The sequence below is a fragment of the Zingiber officinale genome, chromosome 9A (assembly GCF_018446385.1).
Source record: "Zingiber officinale cultivar Zhangliang chromosome 9A, Zo_v1.1, whole genome shotgun sequence".
NCBI classification, from domain to species: Eukaryota; Viridiplantae; Streptophyta; class Magnoliopsida; order Zingiberales; family Zingiberaceae; genus Zingiber; species Zingiber officinale.
In genome coordinates, this window is record NC_056002.1 from 25,834,553 (window position 1) to 25,846,654 (window position 12,102).

Below are 12,102 nucleotides of genomic sequence, written 5' to 3' on the forward strand. Positions count from 1 at the left end.
CAGAAAGTCGAGAATCGGGACGCCATAAGGTATGCTCTAAACTCATTTCCGAGGAGTACATTATGGGCATCAATGGTAGATGCCTACAAAGTCTCCAAGGACTTGTCTTGTTTAAAATTAGATGAGTTATTTTCTGAGTTTGAACTTCACGAGCAGACTAATGCACAGCCAACTGAGAAGGGGGTTGCTTTGGTTGCAGGTACTAGTCGAACACGGGAACCGAGATTACGGTGAAAAACTGAACCGGAATCAAAAGACGAACCCGACTCAGAAGATGAAGAAGACGAACTGACCAGGGAACTCGTGAACCTCGTGAAGAAGCTCTACAAGAAGAAGAAGGGCTTCAACAAGAAAGACCTGAAGAAGGCGGTACAATCCAAGGAGGCCCAACCGAGCTCTAAGGTAAAATTTGAAGTAACCTGCTACGGATGCAACCAGAAGGGGCACATCAAAGCCAACTGCCCAAACCAAAAGGAAGCCAAAAAGTAAAGAAGAAAGAAGGGCCTGAAGGCGACGTGGGACAAATCTTCTTCGGAGAACGACGACGACGAACTCGATCAAACGAGTTTACTCGCATTGATGGCCCGGGACCAGATCGACGAATCCGAAAGCGAGAGCGTGTCAGAGGCCGAGTCCGAGCGAAGCCACGGATCCGCATCCGTTTCCGAAGGGCCAGATTCCACTGTAAGTATTCTTAGACTTAATAATTTAGTCAATTATTTATTACGTAAGTTAGCTAAGTCAAACCTTAAGATTAAGTCACTTCTAAAGGAAGTAGTTGTCCTTAAAGAAGTGACTAACTCTAAATCCTTACCTGATCAAGTTCAGACTGAAAATTCTACTCATGTTCAAAAACTTGAGGAAGAAAATTCAAGTTTAAAAAATCAGGTTAAGGATTTAAAAAATACCTTAGAACGATTTTCTTTAGGCTCCAAGAATGTTGACTTAATTCTTGGGACACAAAAAGTCGTTTACAATAGAACTGAGCTAGGATATAAAACTAAAAAGAAATATAAATCTTATTTATCCTTAATAAACAAACCAAATAGAAAGGTAATCCAAGCATGGGTCCCCAAGTCTAAATTGGTCAATCAAGTTGGACTTGGCCACTACTGTGTCCCGAAATATCAAATACATTACCTTGATAGACCATATCGAGGCTATGATCCAGGGGGAGTAAACACGAAAACAATTCAAATTATAAATTAAATTATAAATTCAAAATTCAAAAAATAATTCAAATTATAAATTAAATTATAAATTCAAAATTCAAAATTCAAAATTCAAAAAACAATTCAAATTAAAAGGAGGATCCAGAATAGCTGGCACCCCCAACTAAACTACTCGACTGGGTAACCGAAATTAACTTACTCGAAATGGGTAAACAAGAGTAGACTACCCGGCAGGGTAATTAAGGTTAGAAAAAGTAGGCTATGTTTAACTTGACCCATGGTACTGGTGAAGTTTTTGGATGATAGTACGTTAGGGAAACTTGGGCATCGCATGTCTAGGAAGATATGGCTTCGACCTGGTGCATTTGGCCAAGTGGAACTGACCGAAGCTACCCTTAAATGGATCCTAACCAGTTAGACCAAGGTTTAGTATTAAGTTCAATGGGTAGGACTATTTGAAAAACCTCGAAGGCATGGTTACTTTAATGAGCTCCTTGTGACTCACCATAGCCCAGAAGTTTATCTAAAGAATGCTTACTTGTTGAACCCAAAGCTAAACCTAAATCTAACACAAAGTTAAACAAAACCCTAAAATTGAACCTCAATTCATCTCACAAAAATTATAGGATTACTTGATTGAAAATTTAGATCGGGTGAGATGACTAAGGAATTTAAAATCCTTTCAAAACTATTTTAAAAAATCTTTAAAACTTAATTTCAAAACTCTTTTAAAAATCCTTTCAAAATTATTTTAAAAATCTTTAAAACTTAATTTTAAAACTCTTTTAAAAATCCTTTAAAAATTATTTTAAAAAAAAATCTTTAAAACTTAATTTCAAAACTCTTTTAAAAATCCTTTCAAAATTATTTTAAAAATCTTTAAAACTTAATTTCAAAACTCCTTTAAAAATCCTTCCAAAATTATTTTAAAAATCTTTAAAACTTAATTTTAAAACTTATTTAAAATCCTTTCAAACTATTTTAAAAAATCTTTAAAACTTAATTTCAAAACTCTTTTAAAAATCCTTTCAAAATTATTTTAAAAAAAAAATCTTTAAAACTTAATTTCAAAACTCTTTTAAAAATCCTTTCAAAACTATTTTAAAAAATCTTTAAAACTTAATTTCAAAACTCTTTTAAAAATCCTTTCAAAATGATTTAAAAAATCTTTAAAACTTAATTTCAAAACTCTTTTAAAAATCCTTTCAAAATGATTTTAAAAATCTTTAAAACTTAATTTCAAAACTCTTTTAAAAATCCTTTAAATTTGATTTTAAAAATCTTTAAAACTTAATTTCAAAATTCTTTAAAATCTTTACAAAATCATTTTTAATCATTTAAAACTTATTTAAAATCAATTTCAAAATTATTTCAAAATCAATTAACTTATTTTTCAAAATTTATTTAACTAAAATTATTTTTCACAAACTAACTTAAAATTTTTTTTAACCTAAAATATGTGTTAACTTAAAACTAATTAAACTCATATTAAAAAAAAACATGGCACATGAATGAAGGCGCTTCCCACACGAGGGAGGCGCCCTCAACAGCGGCGGGAAATTTCCCGCCGCCTACTTAAGGCGCCTTAAAGGGTTTCCATAGGCGCCCTAAAGAGCCCTTAAAGGCGCCTTCACTCTTCACTTTTGCCACGAACAGAGGCGTTTCCTTCTGTTCGTGTTCTGCCGAAACACAACTCAGTCCGAGTTTTCCCAACCAAGGCGCCTTCAACCCATCTCTTTCTCCTTTAATTCTAGCTATGCCTCCGAGGTATAATCTAAACTCTTCTCAATCATCTATTTCCTAAATTTCTTGCAAGTTTTGCAATTTTTTTTTGTCTAATGTCAACAATAGGAAGCGTCGTATTGTGGATCCCACACCGGCTAGAGCTCCTTCCACGGACCCGAGATTCCCCTCAGAACATCATATGATAGATTTCGCTAGGTTCACCTTTGAGTCTATTAAATCTAGATATATTGGTCGGGAATTTTTATCCCAATACTGTCAACCCGCAATCCAAATGATAAACTACTATCATCTAGATAAACTGGTTGACTGTACCACTACAGTCAACCAAGATCTGTGTGCCTAGTTCTATCACAACCTTGAAAAGGTTAATGATAGTACCTATTCCACCAGAGTTGGTGGTACTGATCTTCAGTTTACTCCCTCCCTACTTCGCACCAGCTTAGAGCTTAGAGAGTCACAGTGTACATTCTTATGTTACCCGAGTAGGGAGCTACCTTTTGGTAATCCCTATTCCCACATTACCTTAGATGACATCTACATACATTTTTTTTTGAGAGGAGAGACCCTTGGGCCTGACCGAGTTCAGATCCACTCTTCTTCGTGTTCAGGATTATGCTATGTACAGAGTCCTGACAGCATGCATCCTACCCATCTCATCTCGAGACGTCTCGAAGATGCGACCATCCCACTTGTTCTTTCTGTACGCCCTCAGCCAGCGCCTAGATATAGACATAGCCCTCCATATGTTTCATAACATTATTCTTGCATCTAGTACAGTTACATCTGGAGTGATTTATATGCCTTACTGCCATATCCTGACCCAGATATTCTCCAGCTCTAGGATAGACATCACTAGAGGAGTACTCATCCCCCTTACCATTTATGATGAGTTAGGTCAGCGTAGCCTTAGATTAGCGGGGGCAGAAGTCACTGCCAAGGGGATTTTGGCCTGGAAGGGCCGACCACCACCAGTTGCTGCCCCTGGTGCTCCAGAGGCCGAGGACGTACCAGATGCAGATGAGGAGTGGCCCGATTTCCTGGCAGAGGACTTTTTCACAAATCCTTCCACCTCTGCCGGACCCTCCACATCAGCCGGGCCTTCATCTTCGGCACCACTCTCTGTCGAGGACAGACTCACTCGGCTCAAGATCCAGTCCACTCAGACGCGACAAGCTGTGTTAGATAGCCATCGCTTCCTTCGATCTATGCGATCCGAGATGGCTGCTGGTTTCGCATCTCTCCGAGGCGAGATTCGGCGTCAGGGACAGCCTCAGCCGCCACCCTAGCAACCTCTAGCCGATCCTCCAGCTGACGATCCACCTGCTTGATTCTATCTTTTAGACTGTCTGGATATGTCATTCACTTCTTGGATCACATCTTTTTGGATTGTATCTTGGAGTTGGTTATCTGATGTTTAGCTGCTTTATATTTAATTAAGTACTTATGTGTTATTTTTTAAAAAATTGTGAGTATAATTTCAAAATAACTTTTAAATTGGTTTTAAAAATATAGGAAAAATAATGATTTTAAAATCCCTTTTTCTTAGAAGTTTCAAAAATTGGACTTAACTTAGGCTTTCCCCTAGAAATCATGTTCCCCTAGACTTAAGCCAGAGCATTTCACAAACACCTAAATATACCTTGATTGTGTTTTGAAAGACATAGAATGGCGTGAGATGCATAGGGTACAGCCTGGACTCAAGAATACTTATATCTGTGCATCAATATGAGTCTGGGCGTTAAACACGTAATATACATCAATCAAGTCAAGTTTTCCAGCTCTAGTCAAATCTATCTGGACCAAATTGACTTAACTTGACTAACCAAGTGAAAGTTGTTGCTCTCTAGGCAATCAGCAAGTAGCTAAAGGTTAGACAGTTGGTAAAGGATACACAGTTTTCAGGATACACATGTTTGATCTTTAGGGCTCTGATACATCTTAAAACTGGATAATTTGAAATATATTGAACTTGACTCATGCTTGGACTTAAGGAACAACTGACTTTTGAATAAATAACCTAAACCAAATTTTTAGCTACTCCACTCCCTCCTTGTCCTAAAATTTAATAAGTATTGTTCAAAACTAAGTTTTTTTTAACCTAAGCGATAGCTTTCAAAATCCAATACTTGCAAAAAATTTAGCTAAGTTCCAATCTTTATCTTCAAATTTTTAAAACTTAGCCCACTTTTAGAAATCTAACTTTGTAAATTCTTGCTTTCCTAAGTAAATCACAATTTTGCAAACTTTAACTCAAAGTCTTGTTGTCCCTCTTTACAAACCAAATGACTATTTTGATTATTTTTTATATATGGCAAAGGGGGAGAGTACCAAATTCAAATACTCAAATAATTATCAAACTAAAAAATGAGAGTAGCAAATTCAAATTTAAAATAATGAGTAACAAAGGGGGAGTAACAATTAAGGGGGAGCCTAAACTTAATGTTATGCTTGCTTTAAATGTTTTTACTTGCATCTATTCTTTATTTGATATCTGTTTACTTAACTTGAATTTAAGTTGCCATAATCAAGAAGGAGGAGATTGTTGGTGCGGAAAGCATCCGATGATCGAACTCGTGTTTTGATAATGACAAAGGGTTCAAAGTTAGGGTGTTTTGTGATCTAACAAGTCTGCTTGAGTATTTCAGGAAAGTCCTAGTTGCGATTAGGCAAAGGGAAAACCCTAGGGGGTGGTAACCCTAGGTTATAGGGGGTGGTAACCCTATGCGGAAAGTCTTGGCAGGTCGATGGCTTCAGGCAAAAGTCCTAGGGGGTGGTAACCCTATGTGGAAAGTCCTGGTGTCGCGAACCAGGTGAAAGACTGAACTAGCCGGGAAGCGGATGTCCAGCAGAAAGTCCGGAAGCGTCGAGTGCTGAGCAAAAGTCCAGTCGATCTAGAGGATCACACTGGCAGCACGTAAATCTCTTGAGTGGAGTAGGTGAGGACGCGTTCCCCGTAGAGGGACATAGTAGGCGTCGGGTCGACCTAGGGTTTTTGGGCGAAAATCCGAAGTCAGACCCGGACAGTCCGGAGACTGTCATTACTCATTGTCATATTTATTATGTGCTAACTTTGTGCTACAGGGTATATTTGGGAAAGTGCGAAGAATAGCCTCGGATGAACAGTGTCCAAGGCGCTTCCATGGAGCTTGGAGGCACCTCGGGTGCTAAGGTGACATGGCTGCGCAGAACCACTGGAGGCGCCTTCATGGTGCACGAAGGCGCCTTGGATGCTCCAGTGGAGCCGCCTTAAAGATGGATGAAGGCGCCTTCAAGGCGATAACCGCAGAATGGTCAGCGCTCATCTGCACGGTGGACTCGGTGCTGTGGAGGCGCCTTTGGAGGCTTTCAAGGCACCTTGGATGCCCTTTATAAGGGGACTTCGAGCAACAGTGAGATACAACAACTTCCAAGCGATTCTTCTGCATTCAACGGCTAACGAACTCATTCCGAAGTGCTGCAACTCTACACCGACGACCTGGAGCTTCAATTTGGCAGTTTAGTTGTCGGTATAAAATTTTATTTACATTCTTTATTTTGCTTCTTGTACTTAAACTTGTAAATCTATTCGAGCCTATAGTTGTTGCCCACAGTAAGCGATCAAGGATCGCGGGCCTTCGAGTAGGAGTTGCTACAGGCTCCAAACGAAGTAAATTCTCCGTGTCCTTCTGTGTGTGTTTGCTTTCATTTTTATTTATTTTCCGCTGCGTTATTTCTGAACAAGTTTTTACGATTCCGATAATCAAACGAAATAGCCGCGAGCGCTATTCACCCCCCCCTCTAGCGCATCTCGATCCAACACTGTCTAGCGAGCTTGGCTTCAGATGTTCCTTCGTGCAGCTCAAGGAACTTCTCCCAAAGTTCCTTTGCCGAGTCGTAGTTCCTGATCCGGTTGACTTCCTGTGGCAGGAGAACGCTTAGCAGATGGTACTATGCTTTACCGTTTACCACGTAGTCGACCTGCTCCTTTTTCGTCCATTGATATTTTTATTTGCCCTCTAGAGCTACAAAACCAAATTCCATTATTGTAAAAAATACCTGCATTCGCTTTTTCCAGGTAGTGAAATCCCCTTCGAATTTCGATGGGTAGATGCTTGGTCCGGCCATCATCTTTGCTTCGATCGGCGGTTAGTCCTCCTGAAGCTCCTTGGCTCTGATACCACTTGTTGGATCGCGGTGACCGGCTAGAAGGGGGTTGAATAGTCTGCAAAAATAAAACTATAACCCTTCTCGAACTCCTAAACTAACACTTGCATAAATTAGCTAAACAGAAAGTAAATCAGAAAAGATGAGGCACACCGGGATTTAGTTGGTTACAACCGGGGAGGTTGTTAATCCAAGGAAGAAGTCACACTATTATCTCCTTCAGATGGAGAAACCTCTTATAGCAATGAAGCGTACAAAAAGAAGCTAAACTACAGACGAAGTACACAAGTGTTGAAAGAATTGCTTGAGTTCTGATTAATGAAAAGCTTCTGAACCAAGGCTATATTTATAGCCTTGGTCGGGGTGCCCCAAAGGATTTCCAAGCGCCCTGGGCGGGATAAAACTTTATTCCCCAACATTCAGATCGTGATTGATGTGATCCGGTCAAAAAGTTAACTCCGGGCGCTCGGAAGAGGTCCGGGCGCCCCGGAGGGTTCCGGGCGCCCCAGCTAGGAAAGTCAAGCTCGTTGAATTTTTTCAATCTGGGGCTTCTGCTCCGGCTCCGTTCGCCTCAGGCCGAGTCTTCTGCACGCTTGGGTGATCTCTACCATCCGGAATAGGGCTCACCCGAACCCAACTTCCGATCTTCTCGAGCAGACTTCCGCTCTGGCTTCTCGTCCCTCGTAATCGTCGCGTGCTTCCTTCTCGTCCGCTAGCGTACTCATCCGTAGTTTTCGTCCCTCGATCGCACCCCATGCCGACCTTCTCGCTAGTTGTGTCTCTTTCTCCTCGAGCAGTCTTCTGCTCCAGCTTCTCGTCCCTCGGAACCACCGCACGCTTCCTTCTCGTCCACCGGTGTACTCTTCCACATCGCCTCGTCCCTCGGACGCACCGCGTGCCACCCTTCTCGCTAGCTACATCTTCCGCTCGACTACCTGTGCTCCTAAGCTCCTGCACACTTAGACACAACGTTAAAAATACACAGGACCTAACTTAACTTGTTGATCACACTAAAAAAACCTTGGGGTTCCAACAATAACCACCCTATTTTTCTTGACAACCACTTTGTCATCAAAAGAAACAGAATATCTATCCATAAATAATTTAGAAATTGAAATCAAGTTCTTTCTAAAACATCGTACGTAAAGATAATTTTTCAAAATCAAAGTTTTATTCCTATCAAAAAATAAATAAACATCTCCCACTGCAACAACCGCCACTCTTGTAGCATTGCCCATGTGGACGGTGATCTCCCCTTCATGTAGTCATCTGGTTTCCTGGAACCCCTGTAATGAAATGCAGACATAATCAGTGGCTCCCATATCTACACATCAGGTACCGGTAGATAACACCGCTAAACATGTTTCAACAACTAATGAATAAGATATACCTTTATTGTTCTCCTTTCTGCGAGGACAGACCACCTTCCAATGTCCAGATTGCTTGCATGTGAAGCACATGCCCTTCAGCTTCTTCACACCTGCCTGTGGCCCAGTTCCTTGAGATCGAATCACTTTCTTTGCCGAACCAACTTGTTTCTTCTTCTTCTTTCCGCCTTTCAACTTAGAGGCAGAAACCTTTTTAGCAATGTGAACTTGAGAACTTTGACGAAATAGCCCTTCTGCCGCTTGTAGTTCTGTCAGAAGTTCCGCCAACTAATAAACCCTTTTGTTCATGTTGTAGTTCAGGCGGAACTGTTCAAAACTCTTGGGCAGTATTTGGAGAATGATATCGACCTGGGTTTCTCCATCTATTTCAGCTCCAAGGACTTCCATCTCATTCAAATGAACCATCATCTTGAGGATATGATCCCTTACGGGTGTCCCCTCAGTCATGGTGGTCGTCATTAAGTTTCTCATGACCTCCTATCTGGCATCCCGATTCTGGTGTCCGAAGAGTTCCTTGAGATTGAGCATCATGTCATAGGTAGTGGGTAGAGCCTGATGCTGATATTGCAGCACATTTGACATAGAAATCAAAATGTAACATCACACCATCTCATCTGCCTTGACTCATTTCCTATGTCTCTCTATCTCCTCTTCACTAGAATCCTTATCAGGCACGCTAGGACAGACCTCAAGAAGTACAAACTTGTATTCTTCAGCAATTAAGACAATGTCCAAGTTTCGTTTCCAATCAATATAATTTGGACCAGTAAATTTATTTTCTTTTAAAATAACAGCAAGAGGATTGAAAACCATTTTGAAATCCTGAGAATCACAAAATAAATGATCAAAACTTTAGAATTTAAAATAATATTGATTTCTTAAACAATATAATTTAAATTCACCAACACCTCAAAACACCGTAAATTTCGTATGCCACGATAGTGTGGACGTATACTAATTCAAACATTTGTAAGAGGAGGTTTTACCCAAATTTTATTATCTTGTCAACCTAATTTTATGACAAATAAAATTAATAGTTGGCTTATCTTCAGCCACACATATAATAGCAGTGACTCCGATGGGGAGGATACTATTAAATGTGCCTAAGTATATGTCATTACTTGATACTTAGTCCATTAATTAGGATTGTGTCCCTTTAGATGGAGAAGAGCACACATACCTAAATAATTTCTTATAATCATCCATAGAGGAGGTTTGATCTAGTGATCCGCAAACAAACTCATCCGATATGGAGGAAGACACTTAAAGCCAACGCGCAAGTTTGAATGCATCACTTACAAACTAGTAATGGAGACCATGAAATTTATTTAAATAATCCCTCTCCTATTTAGTTGTTTAAATTGTGGAATTTTAACATGTACACATATCACAACACATAAAAACATCATCACAGCACACACAAACAGCATATAAAGACAATAAATATGAAAATAAAATTTTCAACTATTATGGCCTCATCCAACGCTATCCTCCAATATGCCGCCAATGGATCAAGCCGTCGTGTCTATCTTGCTTCCTTCTTCGCCGCACCTCCGGTCCTCAAAATAGTACCATGCATAGCAAGGATACAAGCCGCAACAAAAAAAAAATTTTACATTTATCGATCCTATATTCCACAAAGTAATTTACATGTAATCTAGATCAAACAAAATGTAAAAAATAATACGGCAACCAACCGTATTTTAATTATTACAATCATGCACACACAACACAACCTCGACATGCCCAAGGGTTCAAATCAGACATAAACACACAAAGCCATAATAGTTGGACTTAGGACGCCTGCAACCACAGAGTTAATCTTTCTTGCACATCCTACTATTATCCGACCTAAACTTATATATGAGCAGTGCATAATTTAACCGAAAACCAATCATACAGAACCAGAAAACTCGCTTTGATACCACTTGAAAGTGCTGGAATTCCATTCTGTTTAAATTTTCCTGTACAAAAATTGTACAAGTACAGAACTTTTCCTAGCAACCCGCATGTTCAATCAGACATATGTTTGATCAATCAAGAAAGTTCTTGACGGATCAAAGCACACCTTGATCGAAGTATAAGATCGCTGGCCTCTTGTGTTGGTATTCCAAAAATGATACAAAGAAAACTAACTAATTATGCAACGGAATTAAAAAACTGGTTGTACCTTTCCTTTGTAGCTAAAGACCTCTTGATGTTCTGCCGTATTCCTCTCCTCTTCTTGGACGTTATGTGGGCGACGATCTACCAAGACAAAATCACCTTTCCCTTCTTATCTTCCAAACCGCCAGCCACCAAGGAAAGCTCTAGGATGGGGCACCTTCTTATCTTCTTCCTTTTCTTCCTCTTCTTCAAGCCACCGCCCACCAAGGGAGAAGGGGGCACCAGACCTAAGCAAGGAGGAGGGGGGCGCCAGCCCGAGCAAGGAGGAGGGAAGGGGTGTCGGCCACAATGAGGGAGGAGCTCCGACCCTAGGAGGAGAGAAGAGAATTATGGGAAAATTAGGTTTGTGGGGCCACCACCTACTCCTTTTATAGCCTTGCCGTCGACCCTAGGAAAGTAAGAAAAAACCAAACCAAAACCAAGTTGTGGATGGGTAGATGCGAGACTTTATATAGAGCTTACAACAAGGACCTAGACGAAGAATTGGTTTATGTCTCCTGATGGGCTTGGGCTTCCTGTGTTCGGCCTGAACACCCAACCCAAATCCATCAATAATAACTCATACCACTAAAGAGTTATTATTGAACTACCGCACCAATCCCATATTATAATAAGGGCTCCTTCTTATCATGAGTGCGTTAATCTCCCTGTGTTTAGGATATCATATGTCCGTTAATTAATTGAGTTACTGACAACTCAATTAATTAACATCTGATTTCAAGAGTAGTACCACTCAACTTTATTATCATACCGGACTAAGTCCACCTGCAGGGTTTACATGATAATCCTTATGAGCTCCTCAAGGGGGCATCATCAGCCTAAGTAATTAGGACACAAATTCCTTCTATAATCAACAACACACCATATAAATAATACTATCTCCCAACTCATCGGACCTATTGATTCAACAAATAAATCTCACCCATTGATAAGTTAAAGAAATAAATACTAAGTATACGTACTTGTTATTATATAGGGATTAAGAGGACGCACATCCATAATAACAGAGATTCTGTTATTTTATGTAGTCAGTACAAATCGAACAACCTCAGACTGTAACGACCCGCCTTCTACTAACTAAGCTGTAAGGCCGGACCGTCACATTATGCTGTGCTAAACTATTCCATGACCATTACTAAATCTAGGTGCGGAAGCTGTATTAATTAAATTGTTTCTAAATTATTATCATTTCTTTCTTCTATATGTGCTAAGGGGTGTAATCTAAAGTATACCTAGCATATACTACATCCCCTATGGTCAAGGAATTGAAATAAACGTTTTCCAGCTGTTATCAGACCTCCCAATCGATCCACGGATCGATTGGAATGGTCTAATCGATCCAAAGATCGATTCAGCATGCTACTGTGCCCGGGGGTCCCGTCGGATCGATCCACCGATCGATCCAGCACGCTACTGTGTTCGGGGCAATATTCTGGATCGATCGGCTGATCGATCCAGATTAACCAATCGATCTAGTGATCGATTCC